This window comes from Camponotus vicinus, unplaced genomic scaffold, assembly GCF_025532165.1.
Source record: "Camponotus vicinus isolate PSW18456_S1 unplaced genomic scaffold, iyCamVici1.0 SCAF_3, whole genome shotgun sequence".
Taxonomy (NCBI): domain Eukaryota; kingdom Metazoa; phylum Arthropoda; class Insecta; order Hymenoptera; family Formicidae; genus Camponotus; species Camponotus vicinus.
The window spans coordinates 5,444,237-5,465,860 of record NW_028141967.1 but is presented as its reverse complement, the minus strand read 5'-3'; the positions used below and the strand labels follow the sequence as shown (position 1 = coordinate 5,465,860).

Genomic DNA, 21,624 nt, shown 5'->3' with positions numbered 1-21,624 from the left:
AATTTCGTCAAGTAGATTAAGATTTGATGTATCAACTGGACTTGATATCAAGATATTCAAATTTTTAAACGTTTTAATTAATTCAAATAAAATGAGTCCTATTTTTTTAATTTTTTTAACTTAACGAATTGAACAATTAATGACAACTTTGAACAATTTCACACAGGAGACAATTTATGAATTTAATTCAGTTTCTATTCTTTCATTTCATTTCATACAGATATTTTACGATACGTGACGATACGAAATTTGTAGTGTTATGAAAAATGGGATCTCTTCACGTAATCAGTGCGTGTTATAATAAAGAGGATTGACAGATAAGTGGGGTTGAGAATGGGAATTCGCCGTAGAATTGGAATACGCAGTGTGCATTTCAAAAGCCCGTCGACTGGCTAATGCACGAAGTTGATTAAGCTCAACATGCGGTCAAAATTACACGGCGCTAATTGACGGATGGCTCGCGCCAATCAGTTGCACGAGCAATTATTGTAAGTGGCCAGCTCCCAGGCTGGACTTTAGTCGAGAGCCACTCGCGTTCTCGCGTGGAATCAACAATCGTGAAACCGTTTAATCGTTTCAGTTTAATGAGTAATGCGTGCTCGAATGAAGTCGAAAAGAGCATCGACTCGTTTCCCGCGTTCGCGAACATTGTCAATAATCGGGAAAAGCGCGAAAAAAACGTTTTCTTACTCGTGATATTTCACCATATTTTTTTGCACATGCTTCTATCGCAAAAGTCATACGTAAACATCTCTTTCGTCTCTTACACCTCGCGTATAATCTAATACAAAATCTGCAATTTCCTTTTGACATAATGCATAGCATGGTTTGCAATTTGCTCATTTTGATAATTATGGTTATTAATGGTTGAATCGATGGTTATTTTAATTCTTAAATTCAATATAGTTAACTCCGAATATATTGCAATACTTGTGTGTATGATCCCATTCGTATTATACAATTAGTGACGTTTATGCATTATCCTAGTTTATAGCATATCAATATAACCAATATTATTAATTTTGTAATAAAATTCCATTTGTTGATTTGATTTATAATTAATAACGTCGATCAGATGCATTTGCATGAAAGTGTGTTTGAATTTGGTACTAGTTATGATTCATTGTCTATTAAATTCAATGGTATTATATGTATTAAATATATATATTTTATATATAAAGTGCATATAAATCCTCTAAACGTTTGATAACTTTATTGAATTGATAGTATCATTTAAATGAAATAATGTGAAAATTTAATGTTGGCCGTTAATTTAAGAATACGCATTATCGTCTCGTTGTTCTTCATATTCTTGTATTAATTTATGAAATATTTTTTTAAGTATTGGAAGAACAAATTAATTGCGTCATCAAGAAACATTATAAATAATGCGCGTTTCCTTAAATTAATAATGATCGGTTGCTTTTGCTACAGAAATTCTCTTACAAAATAATAACTTACAAAATTCCAAAAATTACAACATAATCTTCTGAACTTATTTCTCTACAAATTATTTCAATTGCTTCTCACGATTATGGTTTGCTGTTTATCTTCTTACCATTTTATATGAATTCTGAACGAAAGATGATATCCAATCTGAAGCGTTATCAAGCGACGCGGTAGCGTCGCGACGCCAAGTACATAAAAAACTGATAAAAAAATTGGATCCGAGCATTGAGAGTCACTGTTCTCGACGCGGCGCTACCAAGTAGCTTATCCAGAATTTTATGTTTGAATGACGTCACATAAACTTTCGATTGAAATATTTCAGAAACTAAAGCCGTAATTAAAAATCTAACGGCATTTTTCTTATATAATGTGAATACAAGCTTTCGATTGTGACCAGTTTGAATAAAATCGATGCAGTCAAACCCGAGAAATGATAATCGCATGTCAGAATTGTGACATTTTTCATTTTCATTCATAAGGTTCAGACTCATGAACGTATCTTCGCACGCACACATTCAAAGCGATTTTGTCTCTCAAGTTCATACCGCGTATATATGATTATTCGCTTTAGTGTGCAAAAATGCTTTAAGAAACAAAACCATTTATGTACATGTGTGTGCATACGTGTGATATGTGTATATGTGTGTGTATACGTGTGAGAGATTAATTTATCGCATAACAATTTTCAAAAACCTCTTGGGGATAAAATCTAATCTATCTCAAAAACGGTATCACAAAAATATAAAAACTGTGCCGTTAGATAAGACTTCTAAGGAGACTAATTTATCGTATTATAACAATATTCAAAAACCACCCCTTGGGAGTGAACTCTAATATCTAGAAAATGAAACCTTGTAAAAATACGCGACTTACCCTTAGTAAAGATTTTTAAGAATGTGTATATATTTTTTGCAGAAATAATATAAATTTTTACAAAAAGGTGATATCCCTCTAGAAACAATCTTATAACGGTAAAATAAAATACGTTAAGTATATAAAAAAATATCTTTAAAAAATCTAACATATATTTTCTGTAGAAATAATATTTTTTACAAAAAGCAGTGAGATCCCCTAAAAAAAAAACCTTATAAAGGTAAAAAAATACGCCAAGTACATAAAAAAAATTAAAAAATCTAAAAGAGTGATAAAAATAAAATATTTAAAAACCGATATGAGATCAATACTATTAGCCAAGTACAATAAATTATGTGATATTAATTCGTAATCGATACTAAATGAGTTAAGATTACTTTAATTCCTAAAGCATTTTTTATATGATGTATATAATTTAAAAAAGTTTTACACAAATTCTAAATCGCATAAATGACCTTCAGGTCGAAGTAAGATATGAAAACTTGGCGTGCCCCCCCTCCTGCTCCGTCGTTTACATATCTTGAATAAAATAAAAAATTTGATTATACAATATACATATATACAATATATATTTGTTAATCCTTTCATTTAGTAAGTACAATTTACATTTTTATAAAATAAGCTTTAGACTACGAATGTGCAACAGGCAGCCTGTGGGTCAGAAACGACCTGCGAAGCTTTTCAATCCGACTTACAACAATTAAACTTTACTTGCAGAGAAAATAAAAATACTCATAAAAAAAGAGATTTCACATTTCCTAATCTCTATGTGATGATTTCCAGGTAATACAGAAGAGACAAGATATATAAGTTCGAAATTTAGCTACGCGCGTGCGCGGTCCGTAGTGTAATTTTAAATTTTACATTGGGCCCATCAAAAATCTAGCTTTTTCCTGTTTCAAACTATATGATTTAAATACGGGGCACGCCAAGTTTTCATATCTTACTTCGACCTGAAGGTCATTTATGCGATTTAGAATTTGTGTAAAACTTTTTTAAATTATATACATCATATAAAAAATGCTTTAGGAATTAAAGTATAATCTTAACTCATTTAGTATCGATTACGAATTAATATCACATAATTTATTGTACTTGGCTAATAGTATTGATCTCATATCGGTTTTTAAATATTTTATTTTTATCACTCTTTTAGATTTTTTGATTTTTTTTATGTACTTGGCGTATTTTTTTACCTTTATAAGGTTTTTTTTAGGGTGTAAACTTACTAAGAAAAATGTGGATCGATCGAGTCAGTTTTTCAATGCGCATATATATGTTTATGCGCAAACTTTGAAATGACTGTATGCATACCGTTTAATTCAACGCATTCATGCAAATGCATGCCGAAATTTTTCTCATTATACAGTCCGGAGGACTCCGGATCGAGAGTGTTCCGCGAAAATGGCATTCCCGACTCTTTCTCTCTCTCTCTCTCTCTCTCTCTCTCTCTCTCTCTCTTTACGGCTTGCGCCTTCTCACGCCTCCGACTGCACACCGTTGGGACATTAATTTTTATTACGATCTTTTTTCATTCGCCCCAACCCGTTCTCCGCTATGCGGCAGACAACAATAATTACTCCCTCGTGCAATTATAATGATATCTAATGAAACGGGTCCGATGTACTTTCCTGCGAGTCTGTTTTTTTATATAGGTCGCGCCTAATGCATCCTCGGAATTGAAAATGAGCGGATTTCCTGCTGCGAATGAATCATTCATCAATTCACAAGGCCTCGAAGCAAAGTACGGAATTGAAACTGTCATGGTTAATTACAATGAATTATAATTACATCCTCAGTCCTACGTTCGGTTTCGAATGTGGTGATCTCTCTCTCTTTCATATACCTATGTTGCGCACCAGATTATCACATTTATATGGGACCTACAGTTTAATGCCGATTCCGACTGTCTACATTAGAGAGATGTTCTTGGCAAGATTTTCTCGTTGGTTTACCGTTGCCTTCCGAGAGAGGAGCGAGCGTATGCAATTTTTCGATTCTATCGGGAATCGAACCCGGGGTCTTTGACTTGGTAGACTAGTACGCTGTCTACTGTGCCACGCTTCGCTCTTACTACGCTCTAACTATTACTACTTATCTATATTTTTAAATCGGTGGTCGTTCAATTTTTTACGACCCTCGAAACCTGTCCTGTACGCGAATACGCGAGATAATTGCCTTTCCTATGTCACCGTAAACGCAAACGGAATTTTCGAGGGGCCGGAAGTTTTATCCTGAAGCGATGCTCCCCAAATGGCCGGTGGCCCACTCGTCACCGAGAAGAGATTCCCGACAACTCGGACACGCATGAAATCTCGCGGGTGCTGAAATCCGCGAATTTATCGTCGCTGTACGTCGTATCAACCGAGCGCGTGATACGCTGCGTTGGCGCGTCGTGACGTTGCGTGACAAACGACAACGTGGCTGTTACTTCCAACGTACGCGACGCTGTCATCCTGACGCTAGGGGATGCGGGAGGGAAGGAAAAGGGAGGAAGGAGGAAGCGCTATGTGTGTGTGAGTGGGCGGGTGGATGATGTGCGCGCGACTAGAGGAAAAGGTGACGTCGTCGTCGGAGCTGGGCTGCTAGAGTGTATGATGCGCGGAAAAAAAATACAAGGCGGAAACCATCGATCATGAGTTTTGCCGGCGTTCCTCCTCCTTTTTCTTTTTGTCCCGTGTAGATAACGGTATCGAGGAAGTTGCATTGTAAATAGTAAGTAACTAGATGTATACGTAACATTTGCGATGTAGAAAGAGATGTGAGACGAAATCGCATTTTTAGCAGTGATGATTTTGGAAATCATCTCGCTGACGAGAGAAAGAGAAAAAAAGAGGAAGGAAGAAACGGGAATATGATGATATGAAAGAGAAAGAAGACAAAGAGGTGGACATTAAACACAGATGGGGACGAATAGAGATTTGAAATTTGAAAATGGCTCTATTGTGACAATCTTCTTTTGTGCACGAGTGTAAAAATGACAAATATTTAAACTCTTAATGTTTCTCAATTATTCATAAAATGTAAAATTAACATTTGTTTTTCTCTTTTTTAGATGTACCTACACATATATTTGGGACAGTTTAAAGAAATAAAATTAGGTGGATATTTTCTACTAATAAAGAGGTTATTTATTAATATTTTTTTCAGCCTCCCGTATTGTTATAAGGGGATGAAACTAGCAACCCCTATTCAATTTTTTATTAGAACTTTTTAATGTTTATATGAAAAACCTCCCTTAATTTTCGACAAAGAATCATCCCCTAAAATTTTTCGCATTTATTAAGAAACACCCTGTATATACAATCTGGTAAAAAGTAATATTCTTAGATTCCTTTCTAAATTAATTTGTTCTCGAATCACAAATTTGGGCTAAAATTAAATTTATATTTTAGCGCAAAAGTTCTTTCTTTTTTTTTCATTATTGAAAATTAAGGATTCTGTGTTACGTATTTCGATGAGGAGATTGGTTACAGTAAAGGATAAAAATGGAAGTTGAGAAAGGAGAAATTTTAGATATTGGGAGCATCGCGCGCGCGTTGTTAAACCAGAAGGGGACGAATAGAGAGAGGAAGAAAATTGGAGAAAATTGGTAGAAAGCATAGAAGCAACCATCTGGTATCTTGAGCGGTTATCGGTTGGCGGTAGATATCAAACCATTCGTGATTTAGCGAGGGCTCCGAATAAAAGCAAAATGAAGGGAATTGAAATAGCGAGATTCGCAGCATCGGTAGGTAGGTGGAAAACGGACATCAAGGTGTCGATTGGAACCAGAAGGTAAGAGGGGGATAAGGGAGGAATCCACGATTAAAGATACTGCGATTTCCCAGGGATCTCTGCAGTTATCTTCTACGTTTCTATTAAGTGGCGACTTTCCCGAGGACTCGCGAATTTCTGATATATTATTTCTATTCAACATTGAAAGTTCGATAGATATTTGCGGATATGCTATCCAATTTTATGGGAGACCGTAATACGTGACACGGTATTAATCGTAAAATGGTATTATCTAATCGTGAAATTTTCATGACGGACTTTTTCAAGAATATAATTGGGTGTAAAATTATCTCTTAATCTGACATCCTATCACGCGAATATCACGCGACAGCGTCGCTTGGGCACTGTTAATTCAGTATTTTTGAAATAGACTTGCAGTATTTTAAGGCAATTAATTAGCGATTAATATTATAATATTTTGTAGAGTTACTGGCGCAATGGCCGATCGATACTTCTATCTTTAATTGTTTTTAATTTTTAATTATTTTTAATATTAACTTTTTTAATTAGCGGAAACAATAAATTCCAGAATAATAAATTAGTTTGATTACATCATACATTCAAGATTGATTTTTCTTGATGGGAATATCAGATTAAAATCTACATTGTTAGAACTAGAGGGAAATCTGGAATTTTTTATCTGCGATATTTTTAAGATGTAATCTTGGGGTGCTTTCCATTTAGCGACACAAGCATTATTCTGTCTTTTTTTCGACATCAATGAATAACAAAGATAGAATGACACTTGTGTCGCTAAATGGAAAGCACCCTTAGTTAACATAATTTAATCTCAAATATTAAGTCAAAGTTTAAGCGAGAGTTTTCTTTGGTCGATTTAATATCCGAAAGCTTTTTAATGTTTACTCCCACGAAAAATGTGGCAACGATATGTGGTTCTAATCGGGAAATGGCCTGAATCTTCGTGACGTTATCTGTTCCTGACGAAGGATATGAAAAGGATGAGGGTGTGCGAGGACGGCGCTATTGATCGGTTTACCGACTATCTCCTGACAAAGCGGTTCTTCCAACATCCTTCGTGCGTTTGGTCATGCGTTAATAGATAATATCTCAATAATACCCATGATACCACATGACTTGCAATGCCATTCTTCCGGCAATTATTATCGCAATCGTGAACATGTTAGCGTATATCTTTCATAATTCTTGATAGTATCAGCCAAATCATGTTTCTGAATTCGATCAAATTATATATTTATCAAAGGAATATAATTGTTAGAAATGTATAAACTATAATTTAAATATTAGAAAAATCTGAGAAATTTAGTTTGTGGAAAAGTCAGTTCTAAGAAATTGTATGAGATTAATCGTAGATTAAAAATTTTCAAAGTTTATTGGGATACAGACCTAATTGAAGAAACCAATCTATGAAAACATGGGTTTACCAACCGAACGGAATAAACATCTTTATCCGAATTTAAATGTCACTTTTCTCAAGTCAAACACCACGAGTTTTCTCTGTATCATCAGCAAATAACATTTTCGCATCACCTACATCTTCTATACGTTTTCCATCTCTTTCTTTTCCCATACGTCCCGACAGTTGGCGTATATTTGTATACATCTGTGCGCTTGTGTCCTGACCGGACAATCTTGCCGTTTCGCTTAAATTTATCGCGATACTCACCCTCGATGTCGTCTATAGCTCCCCTTAAGCTCACTCCCGATAAGGGAATGGTTTTAGTTTCGATCTGGTTCGTTTCTCCGGGGACCCGCGGTCCATTACTCTCGGCATTTTCGCGGCGGGATAAATATTATGAAGACAAAAGATTCCGGCTTCCTGGTAAAATATAGCGGCGACCTCGGCCCGTGCTCGGAAGCTTACAAGAAGGGCCGTATGATAAATCCGCACCCCTGTCCAACACTACCTTTGCGCTACCCCGCGATAATGTCCTTTCACAATTATTTATGACGTGACATAGGCTAGCCGCCCGACAAAATGGCCTCCCCGTACGCTAGGATGTTCCTAATTTAACTATTAGAACAGTTGTGCGACTTTTCCTCTCGAGGGGTAGAAAAATTATTCCGAAATTGGGCGTTTTTTCGAATAAAAAGGAGTAAAAAGTAGTATATCATTTTATCAAGTTATCTTTTCAAAGGGTTCAACAAATTGTTTGGAACAGAAAAAAAGACAAAAAGACACTTGTACACAAATTTTTCTCATTACTTTTGTATCCCCCGTTTACCGAAATGAATCCTAATATTAAACATGTCCGATACAGGGTTCTACAAAATTCTGTAGAACACACATTTATGGATGAGCTTGTTTTTTTGACAATAAAACTGACTTAAGGAATCGACGATATTTATCGTCAGCTTTTACTCTTGGATTTTTACGGAGTTCTTTTTTCACGTCTAAATAAAGTAGCGCCAAAAGAACATACGGTGCGGCGTCTCTCTGCTTTTCTCCGAAACTGCTTTAGGAAGTGACCTCTTTAAGAGCCGAACTGAGATCGGTACACAACGCCAGGCTCTCCTTCGCGCTTTACTTCTCTCTTTTCCCCAGTACTATTTCTCTTTCTTTAAGGTACACTAAACGCTCTCACGCGTCCGACGGCATTTGGGAAAATTTTCGTTATTCTGCCGAGTGGAAGCACACCGGGTCGTCGCTGAACGAACGTACTTGGCAGGGCCCCGGGGCGACTATGCACAGTTAATTGGGACCTTCGCGAACTTTGCGCCAAGTCGAGTCACGAATTACTATCGACAAAGTTTCGCTCCTCTCTCCTTATTCCGTCGGCGTCTCCTCTCTCCTTCTGCACGGCCGATTGCGCGCGCAGGAAGTCGACGGGAAAGTCGAGGCAAAGAGAGTTTTCGTTCGCGCGGCGATAATTTCGAGTTTCATTCAAGGTTGCGTAATGATAAGCAGCCTCTTATAGAGGTAGAACTTCTGTTAGGATAACTCGGAATTGAAATAAACGATTATGGTTCTTCCCATATTGACTGTTTGTCCTCTAGTTTTAAGGCCGTAACCTAACCTAACCTAACCTAACCTTTTAACATAAGTTGCAAAACAACTGGTATTAGTAATTCCAGAATTAAATGTACAAGATTAAATTTTAAGATACTGAAGACAAGTTATATGCATCACATTGTGTATGAGTATAATTGCAGTATATTAAAAAAATAAAATATAAATAAACAGATGTTAGGATACAATAAAACTAGAGTACGCTTTATATTGCTACATCAGCTGACGACATAATCATGATTTTGACACCAATTGTCGTGTTATATTAGGCTAATCTTCTCTATAGAAAATTGTTCAATATTGATCCCTTCAAGGCAGAATTTTACGACAGGAATTTTCTTTACTTCTTCGAAATTTTGAGTGCTAAAAAGCTGCGTCAAAGCATAACTTGATTTTTGCCTTGTTTGAGAGTATCTCTCCAATCGTCTGAGGCAAAATCTACAGAATTTCGTACTTTCAACTATTAGTGAAGTTTGCAAGGACACGCGCGATTAAACAATTATTATTCGATTCTCCGAACACGTTACGCTCCATCGAATCGCATCTCGCGCTGTCGAATTTCACTTCCACCATCGCGAAAGCTCCGAAACTTGCCAGATTTTTATTGGAAAAAATATTCGTTCAATTCTGATAAGAATAGATTAATCTCAAGATTAATCTTTTCGATCGAGGGTACTATTTTATTAAAAGGATCCTCTCTTTAGGATATTATGTTTTAATTTAAAAAAAAAAGGATTATTTTTTTTAATAAAAGATATAAGATTAATTACAAGGAACAGTCCAAACTTGTATTGATAAATAGAAGTTTAACAAAATAGAAACTTAAGATATTATAATTATATGTTTACCTTTTTACCAATTTTTAAGATTTGAAAACAGATATAATTTATATAAAATTTTTTTTCCGATTTTTTCTTGGTTGTACTCATTCTATCAATTTCCAGCCAGAGATTGAAAAAAGAGAAAATCTCTTACTGTGGACAAGTAAATATAAAGGTTTTATTCTCGTTTACAATCGCAAGACATTACGATTGTTTGTTAGATGCATACGTCATGCAGCTCGTGAAAGATCGTATATAACCAAGCTATTATATTTTAAGCATCCATAATAACTCTTCTGGCGGAAGCCGGATCACTTACAATTCGCATCTTGAAACTATTTTATAAATCATGAATTAATGGAAACACACAAATATTTCATATGTATTACTGTATAGAATTAAAATAATTATTATTTAAAATAATTATTATTTATTTTTATTTTAAAAGTATTTTTTTCTTTCGATTATTACGTTCAAATAGCATTTTAAAGAAAAAAGACACTTTAAAGATAATAATTTAAATTTAAGTTTCAATATAAAATTTCTGTTTTTAGAAACACGTATGAAAGAAATTTTGCTACGAATCAAAATTGATCGGAAATCAAGTCAATCTTTCATTGCAATTTAAGTACCAGGTAGAAATCGAGAACCTCTCTTGCCGGAATACTAGGAGTCAAAGATCTCACAACTTGGAAAGCTACGATTTGAACGTCCCAGATTACTAAAATCTTGGCGAGATTATCAAGGATTTCAAGTCTCAGCAAGGATAGCAGGAATTCCATATTTACGTAATCGGGTCATCGTCGGAAAAAGAGGAGGGATGGAAATTCGATTGGGCTTTCCGTGAAATAACATTCTCGAGGATCTTTCGATGCAAATCGGAGACATCTTTCCGTATGCTTCCGTTCTTAATCTTTCATCCATCACCTGCCACCCATCATTTCTCGAGACCGACGTCAGGAGAGCGGTAAAGGCGAAGAGACGATTTTCTCTGATGTGTGAGTAGTTTGGGAGATTTGCGCAAGTTTGAAAAAAGAAGAATTTCGAGCAGGAGGTGAAAAATCGAAAAAGGCGCGGGAGAAATTTCTTCTATATATACAAGGTGACCTGTTTTAATCTACAATTATCTCCAAAAATATTATTCGCTCAAGTTCTATGACTGTAACTGACGCAGATTGGAATGATGACGTAATTAATTAATTAAGAAAAATTAGTAATTAAGAGAGATGAATAGAAATTCTCGATTGGTTTTTCGATATTGACTGAAAGCGCATTTATCAACATTTCTCTCTAATAAACTTGCTTTTAAAAGTCATTTAAGAAGATGGTTAATCTGACTTTTATTGAGTAACATGCATTTCGCTAATAAATTTTCTGTGATATTTTAAACTTGTGTTATTTCGGTGCAATAATATAATTTAACGTGTGCTTTTATACTTTAACGTGCTCAAACTATCTCGTTTCCAGTTGAAAATACGGATTTTGTCAGAAAATACATTCATAGTTAATTAGATTTTAAGCTACTCGTATTAGCATCGTGTTAGTCTTTATTATGAAAAATCGTAAGAGATTTTTCTTACCTCTTATCTTATGATTAATTTTTGATTCTTGTAGAAGTAATACAAGTGACTGTGAATAATTGCTTTTTCTACGCAAAAATGCTTGAGAAAGTCAAGGCAGGTTGTGTTTTGGGACTACATAGCGTGTAGGAACAACCACTTGAGTGATGAACCTCTAAATAGAAACCGCTTGATGGACTTTTCCGACTTCCTTTCCCGACATTCTTCGTATTCCAACTATCGAAAGGCAAAAAGCGTTGAAGAACGAGAAACAATGGTTTTTAACCCTGCGCAGTATTAAAGGGAAACTCTAGTAATATAGGAGGTCTCGTGAAAAAAACGCACATCTTTTAGGAGAATTCTAGAAAAAAGGGAGAAAATTTTAGCTTGCTCTTTTAGGGTAACGGAAAGGAAAAGTTATATTTTCATATATCAAAATCGAGAGAAATAAAGAGAGTCACCAACATAAAAAAGTACAATTGTTCAACATGATTGAAAATCTCACAGGAAAAAGCGAAAAGTCAAGGGAGAAAAAACTACGATAAAAAAAGGAGGAGGTTCGAAGGAGTTAATATCATTCAGAGGAGATATCTTCAGACTATTAATTGTCTTCCGGGAGGAAAAACTGGAAAGTTTCGACGCCTTTGTCGTTTGTTTCGTGTAAAGCAACTGAAAGGAAAGAAGGTTAATTAACTTACGACAGAAAGCTTACCGAAAGCTCGTAATATCTGAACTCATCGAGAATTTTTTATTTTCTCCATCGTCTCTCTATTGTTATTAACGCACAATTTACAGCCAACATTTTCAAATGTCATTCTCAGAATTGGCGAATTTCTGGGTTGATTTTTTGCGTCTATTTAAATTCACTTCTCTTAATTCATCATTTTTATTCGCATGTCATTCGAGCTGCGAAAAACGAAAAACGTTTACGTCCGATGAGTGAAAGACTATCAAAATCTCATCGCGGAATAATTTCCGTTTTATTTTAATCGCAGTGAAAGGAATTCGTAAAGGACAGCCTGCATAAAAGGACCTGCTGTTGAATTTTGATTTTTTAGTGCTCTTTATCGCGCGATAATCTCTAGCATAATTTAAAATATTAAATTTTGCATTAAAAATTTCGACAAAATATTTCCACAAAAATAGTGTTTAAATTAGATAATATCATTTAAGAAAAGTAATTTTATTACATATTATGTTTTTAGCTTCCTTAGCTTACGCAAAATTCGGGATCAAATTAATAGAATTTTAACAACATACTTTCTAATTCTAGAATTTTTGCAGTCGATCAGGAATGCAATATGTTCTAGTCTTAAGTCGGTACAAAAGTGATTCATTGAAAATATAATGGCGAATTCCCGCGAGCGATACTTGACCTAATTCATCAATCAGCAGCAAAGGATGAGTTTGTGATCGGAAAGTACTATGAAACGAAAAAGAAGCTAGCGGATAATTGCGAAACAGAAGGAAATGCTATTTATAGAGGGTTTTATATGATACTCATTACAACCGATATTTCTTTCAGATTCCTTAAGATCAAAGATGTAAAAAGATATTTATTTTCCCCTTTTCTGATTTGCTGATTATCGATTGATGATTCGCATAATATTTTTTTTTTAAATTAATATAGAGAGAGACACATCAAAATCTATCTATCATATTCCTATCAAAATAATTTATGACAGCAGTAATAATGACAACATTTTTATCAGCTGTATTATACAGGGTGTTTCTTAATAAGTGCGAAAAATGTTAGATGATTCTTTGTCGAAAATTAAGGGGGGTTTTTCATATAAACATATACTCCTACATCTCTCCTTGTGGAGTTACACTCCTCCAAAAATGAGGGTAAAAATCAGATTTTTATTTTTTTCTCAAATTTGGAACAAGTTAAAGAAATGAAATTAGGTGGATATTTTCTACTAGTAAAAAGGTTATTTATTAATATTTTCTTCAGCCTCCTTTATAAGGGGATGAAATTAGCAACCCCTATTCAATTTTTTATTAGAACTTTTTAATGGGCCGGAATATGATCATCTAAAAATATGCATTAAAAAGTTTGATTTATTTAGAAACATTTTTATTTCTTTTATTTTTTTCATAAAATCAATAGTTTTCAAGAAAAAAAAAAACGTTATCGTGCACAACACGATGCTAAATAGCATAGGTTTCTAATTACGAGAAGTTAAATTTTAAAATAAAAATGAAATTAGAGTATATGTTGGAAAAATTGGAACAAAAACAAAATTATAATAAAAACCTAAAAACCTAAAAAATAAAAACCTAATTTTTACTCCCATTTTTTGAAAAAGTATAACTTCACAGGGAGAGATGTAGGAGTATATGTTTATATGAAAAACCTCCCTTAATTTTCGACAAAGAATCATCTCGTAAAATTTTTCGCACGTATTAAGAAACACCCTATATAATGAAGGACATTCGTATTTATATACGCACATATATATATTATATAATGCATAAATGCTTATGCTTATGTAATGTCGAGATATGAAATTGAAATGAGTTAATAGCGTGCAAAAGTGTGTACGTGAGTACAGTTAGAAAGTGGATTGATAGGCGGGTCGCTTTTTTCGCGGACATCACATCCGGATGATAAATTCTTCTTACGATCTCGCGTAGAAACGCGAGCAGTCTCTCCTGAAAAGAGGAATGGCTCTTTCGTCATTTCTCTCTCCTTTTTTGTCTCCACTTCTTCTTCTATTTTGAGATAGCGTTCTGTTTTTAGTTTTTTCTTTTCCGACATCCCTTGGTGAAGAGTAACTGTCCTCTGGTTGAATCGCGATTATGATGAATGGATTCTTTAAAACATGCCACTACTTAATAGTTAGAAAAGAGGGTAAATAATATCGGGCGGAAAAAGGAAGGGATAAGTATTTTTTCAATAGCTTTCTTAACGCTCTCATATTTTTTTGTAGAACTAATATAATAATCTAATTATGTCAGCAAAGTAGCAATATTGAGTTATATGATATTGAAGGATGTTATTGATTATTTAAATAATTATAATAAATTAAATTTTATTAAATTTTAAAATTATTCATGAATAATTTTAGAATTATTTACTTCAAAATTATTCACGCTATTATGCATGTGACATAATTATGATAAAATCTTTTAATATGTATGTAAATATACATGTATAAGTATACGCACAGAAAACAGACAATGTTTAATTATGAGCAGAATATTTTTTCCCGAAACGTAATGTAATATAAGAGCGACACTTCATCGGCGAAACTTGTTACTCGAATTTTTCATCGCCGAAAAACCCGGTAAAAGCTTAGTGAGAATTTAGTCGCGCCTCGAAGAACGGCCAGGACGCGAGCCACCCTTTACTTTAGTCGTAGAGAGAGAGATATGCTTCCATATTTCTTTCCCTTTTTACGGTCTCATGTCGCGCAGGTCGCTAGTAGCAGTATTATATAGACGCGGAATTGTCGATGAGGACAGGAGGAAGAGTGAAATCATTACTAGCCTCGCTCACACTTCTCATACATGGGTGTAGGTGGAGGTAATTTTGCCAAGAGTAGAAAGACTTGAGAATATTGGAAAAGTTGGGAGAAAGGTAAGGAGAGGATCGCAACCCCTTTTTTCCTTCCGACAACAGAATGCATACGGAATGGGCCGCGCGCGCGCGTCAAAGGAAGTTTCATGTCGCAGTTTTGTCGTGGAAAAACGTAAACAATGTTTACATATTGTTGAACGATGAACTAATCAGGATTTTTCGAGGAGTTTAAATTAACAAAGATCATTTTCAAGAAAAGGAAGCTGGTAATGGGGTAGTTTCGACGTTTATTCAAGGTTTTCCTCACTTTGCAATTCAAAGTGAAGGTTGAAACTAATTAATTCTAAGCGAGTTTTTGAGAATACTACGAGTGACGTAGCATTTGGAATACCTTATAACACGAATATTTGTGCCTAACATCTCATATAGTCTTAAACATCTTCAGATTTCTTCAAAAAGCACGAGAAGCACGATACTTTACTTTTAAATTTTATTTTTACACGCGATTGAATTTTTTTCGAATTATTTGAAGCAAATTTTGATTATTAATAAATGTAATATAATATAAAAATATAATGATATGCAATATAATAATATTGTTATTTAGAAATCAGATAAATAAGATATGTAAGAGTAATATGTATTTTTATAAAATGTGAGAAAAGTAAAAATCATGACTTAAAAATTTTGTTAAGATTTTTGAAAAATATCGCGACATGAAATAATAGAAAAGAAGATCTCTTTATTTTTCGTGGTTCTATTATTTCCAATTCATCTAGTATACACGAGATCAATGTTTACTTTCGATGAAACAACTCTCTTTCTCTCTCTCTCTTTCTCTTCTTCTTTTCATTCATCCCTCCGGGCTTCTTTTTGCACGTAACACGGCTGCTAACATATGCATGGAAAGTTACTTCACTTGCGAGGCCCTATAACATCCGGTGACAAAATGGTCTGGAAAGGGCGGTTCTTTGCGTTCGTGCTGCCACTTCTTGAATAGGCTATTGGAGGGATTCTAAAGGGTTCTTGTGTTTATTTTTTTTCCTTTTTTCCTGGACACCAATGTGTCGCGCGAATATGCGAGAGCGTTTAGAAAAGATGAGAGATGTACATTCTCGCTATGTATTCAACAAATATAATTGCAGCGGTGTAAGAAAAAAATATCTCGTAAGTCGTTGCTCTCAACAATATCCACTGACAAAATAATTGAAAAGTTTTAAGACTCGAAAGAGAAAATTTTTTTAAAGATATTTAAAAATTTTCTCAGATTCTTCTATGCAGTTGCTCTATAATTCGTAATACAAAGTGAGAAGATAACATTTCAGAAAAAGTGTTTTTTCTTTCAAGGATAATGCCTTAGATGAAAATCAGTTAAAATGAAGCATATTTGAAATAAAAGCCTTTTACAATTTATTTGATACATATTTTCCTTCAACTGATTTTTATTTAAGTATGAGAAATTTTTTTTTCGTATTCTCCTAATTAAATAAGCTTAAATATCCATAATCGATTTTTATTCAAGAATGGAGAATTTCTTGGGGCGAACGGAGCGTTATTTGTGTCCTAGGAAGCGAAACCGGGACGGGTCAAACCAGAAATTTCTCTTGGAGCCGCATCGTGTTTGCCTGTGAGTTTAATCGTTTCAATCCCCTCCGGAATCGCTCTCGATCGCTCGGCCTTGCCGTCCGCGGTTTGCAAGAGCTCGCAATTTTGTTCGCTGCCACCCTTGCTCTCTGTCCCTTTTTAACCTACCCCTTCGTCCTTGCTCTTTCAACTTTCTTGCACCGATATACCGCCCTTTCTTTCTACTTCCTGACGCTACGGTCTAATTTAAAGCTCTGCATTGTCGCGAGCCCATTCTCACTGTATGCACTCGCTACGCCGGAATAAGGGACGCCGACGAGAATGGAGGGAAGACGGTGGAGAGGATAGGGCGAGAGGTTGATTGTCGTCTAGCGAGGAAGAAAGGACGAAGAGCAGACAGAGGTCGGAAGAGAGGCGGGGGGCTTTTCAACAAAGTTGGGGCTGAAAGTTTTTAAAGAGTGTCAACGCGGGACGCGGTATCCTTTTTCTTCGCGCCCCCTTTTCCCCTCTGTTCTTATCGTTGCGTCTTACAAGCATCTCTCCAAGCGCCAAGCGAAAGGATACTTCCTATAAAAGTCCCCGCACCTGGCACTTTGTATTTAGAAACGCGACACTGGCTATAATAGCGGGACTATGTTTGAAGGCGCAAAGAAAGAGAGCACGCGCAAGGTCAAGAGATTAATCGGTCCTTATTTAATTTTTAATTCTCACATACATATGTAAGTATGAATATTCTCCCACAGATTATTTTCTTATTAAGGAATGTAGTATAGAATCTTTTATTTCGATCAAGGAACATTTTGATAATAAATATTAAAGTTATCTTAATCTATTTTGTTGATAAATGAGATGTTGATATTATTCAGAATTTTATATACACAGGATGTGTTCAATTATAATTATGTAATAACGAAATCTTAGTTATCTTGGAAACTAAATTAGGTATTTTTTTATATACTATTTTATATACAATAAAAAATAATTAAACACTCACCAATATGATGGGCAACAGCGTAGTTGTAATACACGATGTTGATCTGTAAAATATGAATATATGCAAATTATATACATGAAGCAGTGTCGAAAATAATTTACATATAAAATATAATTGCAGGCAATTCAATTCTTCATTCGTTCTTTAAACATGATTTTAATAAAAAGCTACATAATTTCCGAAACAAAGTTTCCTTTCATATTTATTTTTACAAAATATGAGAAATAAAAATATTTCAGTTTTATTTACAAATTATTTGAATAATTATAGTAGTTATAGTTTTAAGTAACATCAAAATATTTTATACATTTACATAAAAATATTATTTGTTATCAATATTTTATTTATATTTCAAATGTTTTAAAATAGAATGTTTTAAAATATTTTATATATGCGTTACATAATGATGTAAGATGAATCACTAGATAGATTAGCAGAAATAAATGAGCAATTAATTTTCACTAATAATGTATAAATTAAAAATTATCCACCTCACGGCTGCTCCGCCATCGCCTGATGCCTCCCCGGAATTCCTCCTTCTTTTCCTCTCTTGTTCAGCTTTGCTGCTTCTTCACAACATATTCACTCGCGAAAACAAGTAATTACGACGCATACGTATTAATCAGTAAAATACTATAATTGCTCGACACTTTACACGATACTCTTGATGTTAATAACATACAACACGCACTTTATCATATTGCGATGAGAGAACAACGCGATAACTATACGTCGCAAGAAACTATGATTTTTTTTACTCGAACTGCAGATTGATATTTACGCACTTGCTATGATTATCACTAACGTTAAGGATTAATGTACGTTGGCATTTTAAGATCATCTTAATATTTTGCATTATAATGTATAAATAAATTAATGTACAAGAGTTAAAATTAAAAAAGAGTATCTATAGAATGTGAAATAAGTATGTCATCGCTTTATCGATTATTAGTAACACAGATTTCGATGAAATAAATCTCATGAAATTTCGAAATTACAACAATGTATGGTAAGGGATTGAAACAATAAAAATTATAATACGGATTTAATAACTCATTGAACGTGATTAATTGAAGGTACTCATTAATTAAATGCGTCGCGAGCGAAATTTGTTTCGTATCTACGACACTTTTTTAACCTCAAAAATTTTAGAATAATATCGGTGATTTCACTTCAATGCTGCGATATTTTTTACACGATTCGAATTAATGGTCAGTCAATGTATGTCATTCAAAAATGTACAATTAAAATTCAATATTCGCATATGCGAATTATTTCGAACATAAATCCTGCGAAATAAATATATCATTAATAAACGTTAATATAATTCCTTTTACTCGAATCATTCGATTCGACGATATGCATACCGCTATACATTTGGATCCTAGCATTAAATAAGTAATTATCACTCTAAACATTGCAATAATTATAATTATCTACCGACACGTTTACGCTTCCTGTAATCGTAAGTATTAATTAATTGTGCGAATTGATAATCACTGATAATAATCGAAAGGAACGATCGCGTTTCTCTTCTCCCGATCGTATTTTAAAGAATAAATGCAACGATAATTCAAATAAAATTCCCCGCTATCTTTCTGCGCGACATTCATCGCACGAATGACACCAAAGTCACGACGTCACGATGGAATGTTGTATACAAGGCGCGCTATATTTGCGCCCCAGCCCCCACCCCACTGCGAGATTTTTAATATTACAAAGTAAATTCGCATACAAAATATATATTCTGTTACTTGTATTCCAAATTACTTAACTTAATTAATAAATGATTGCTATTAATTATATACAGGGTGTCCCATTTTAATGTCCCACCCCAAATAACTTTCTTATTTTTAATTTTAGAAAAAGATGTTTCAGACAAAAGTTGTATGGTTTTAAGGGGGACATAAGGTGGTGTCATTAGTTTGACCTTGAATAGTTGCTTCAAGGTCACGTAAAGGTCACCTTTAATTTTTTAAATGAAACCCCTTACTTTCTATTACATATTCTTGTAGCTTATTTCGAGAGCTTTCCAAAACACTATAATTAAGTTAATTTTCATTATGTATTTTCTGAGTTATGAGGCTTGAAATAATTTCTTAATTTTACATAAAATATCTAGTAAAATATTCATTTTTCGATTATCTTACCTTAATACTTTTATGTACAAAATAATGAGAGAAATTAATTGGTGTAAAGAAAACACATAGTTATTTTTAAGAAAAAATATGTAATTGTTAATTGCAAATTACATATTTTTTTTTCGAAACAACTATGTGTTTTCTTTACACCAATTGATTTCTCTCATTATTTTGTACATAAAAGTATTAAGATGAGGTAATCGAAAAATGAATATTTTACAAGATATTTTACGGTTTATGTAAAATTAAGAAACGATTTCAAGCCTTATGACTCGGAAAATACTTAACGAAAACTAACTTAATTATAGTGTTTTGAAAAGCTCTCGAGATAAGCTACAAGAATATGTAATAAAAAATAGGCAGTTCCATTTAAAAAATTGAAGGTGATCTTTACGTGACCTTGAAGCAACTACTCAAGGTCAAACTAATGACACTACCTTATGTCCCCCTTGAAACCATACAACTTTTGTCTGAAACATCTTTTTCTAAAATTAAAAATAAGAAAGTTATTTGGGGTGGGACATTAAAATGGGACACCCTGTATATGTTAATAATTAATCATTAGAACGTTGACGTATCGCCTTTTCGTTATATTCGAGTATCATTACAAGCTTTTCAATCCGAAAGAGATTAACGAGTTGCATTGATGAAATCAGCGAAAAATTCAAATGGCGAGGCAAAATATGCGTGAATCCGAGCATATTTAAAGAGTCATCGATTGCCCGCAAATATCGCGAATAATAATTCCCGTACCACTTGCAGTTTCTGCAAATGAATATATCGCGGCCAAGTATGCGCTTTGATGAATACCTGCTTGGATTCATGCGTTTTTCGCCCTTTGAATTTTTCATCGATTTATACATGTGCAATATCTCCTAACTCCTTTCGAATTGAAAACGCGCCGCAAGTGAGAGATTAAAATGCAACGAAAAGCTGCGAGAGAGACACGTAAATCAATACGAGGTACAAGCAACAGAATATTCCACGTACGTTTGTCTCGTGTAATATGTTAAAGATTTTACAACGAATTACCTCGCATGATGCTCGTTTCTTGCGACGTAAACAGACAGGCTGTCATTATTACGCGTGAAGTTTGTCCTCTACCCGCGAGTGGGGGAAGGCGCGAAGTACGCGCTGTGTCACGTGACGTCACACTGTTCTTCAGGCCGCGAGAAGGTGTGTGTCGGTGAAATGAACGCGATCGTTCCTTTCGATTACTATTATTAGTGATTATCACTTCGCACGATTAATTAATACTTAGGATTACAGAAACCGTAAACGTGTCAGTAGATAATTATATTTATTGCAATGTTTAGAGCGATAATTATTTAGTTAATGCTAGGATCCGAATGGGTAGCGGTATGCATATCGTCGAATCGAACGATTCGAGTAAAAGAGAAACTATATTAATGTTTATTAATGACATATTTATTTCGCAGAATTTTATGTTCGAAATAATTCGCATATGCGATATTGAATTTTAATTGTACATTTTTGAATGATACATCGACTAACCATTAATTCGAATTGTGTAAAAAATATCGCGTAGCATTGAAATGAAGTCACTGATATTATTCTAAAATTTTTGAGGTTAAAAAAGTGTCGTAGATACGAAACAAATTTCGCCCGCGACGCGTTTAATTAATGAGTACATTCAATTAATCACGTTCAATGAGTTATTAATTCCGTATTATAATTTTTATTGTTTTAATTCTAACCACACATTGTTGTATGGTTAGAATTGGTTCTAACCTAACCATACATTGTTGTAATTTCGAAATTTCATGAGATTTATTTCATCGAAATCTGTGTTACTAATAATCGATAAAGCGATGACATACTTATTTCACATTCTATAGATACTCTTTTTTAATTTTAACTCTTGTACATTAATTTATTTATACATTATAA

At 34.0% G+C, this 21,624-nt stretch overlaps 1 protein-coding gene and 1 long non-coding RNA gene across 2 annotated transcripts in view; one reads left to right on the top strand and one right to left on the bottom strand.

Moving 5' to 3' along the window:
• Syn1 (Syntrophin-like 1) overlaps window positions 1-21,624 on the top strand; it is a 266,090-nt gene that overhangs the window by 43,272 nt on the left and 201,194 nt on the right. The window lies entirely within an intron of this gene.
• On the bottom strand, window positions 17,573-20,782 carry LOC145969295 (uncharacterized). Its single transcript, XR_014438020.1, has 3 exons — window positions 20,746-20,782; window positions 18,064-18,372; window positions 17,573-17,615 (listed from the first exon to the last, which is right to left on the bottom strand). It is a non-coding gene; the product is annotated as an uncharacterized LOC145969295 (long non-coding RNA).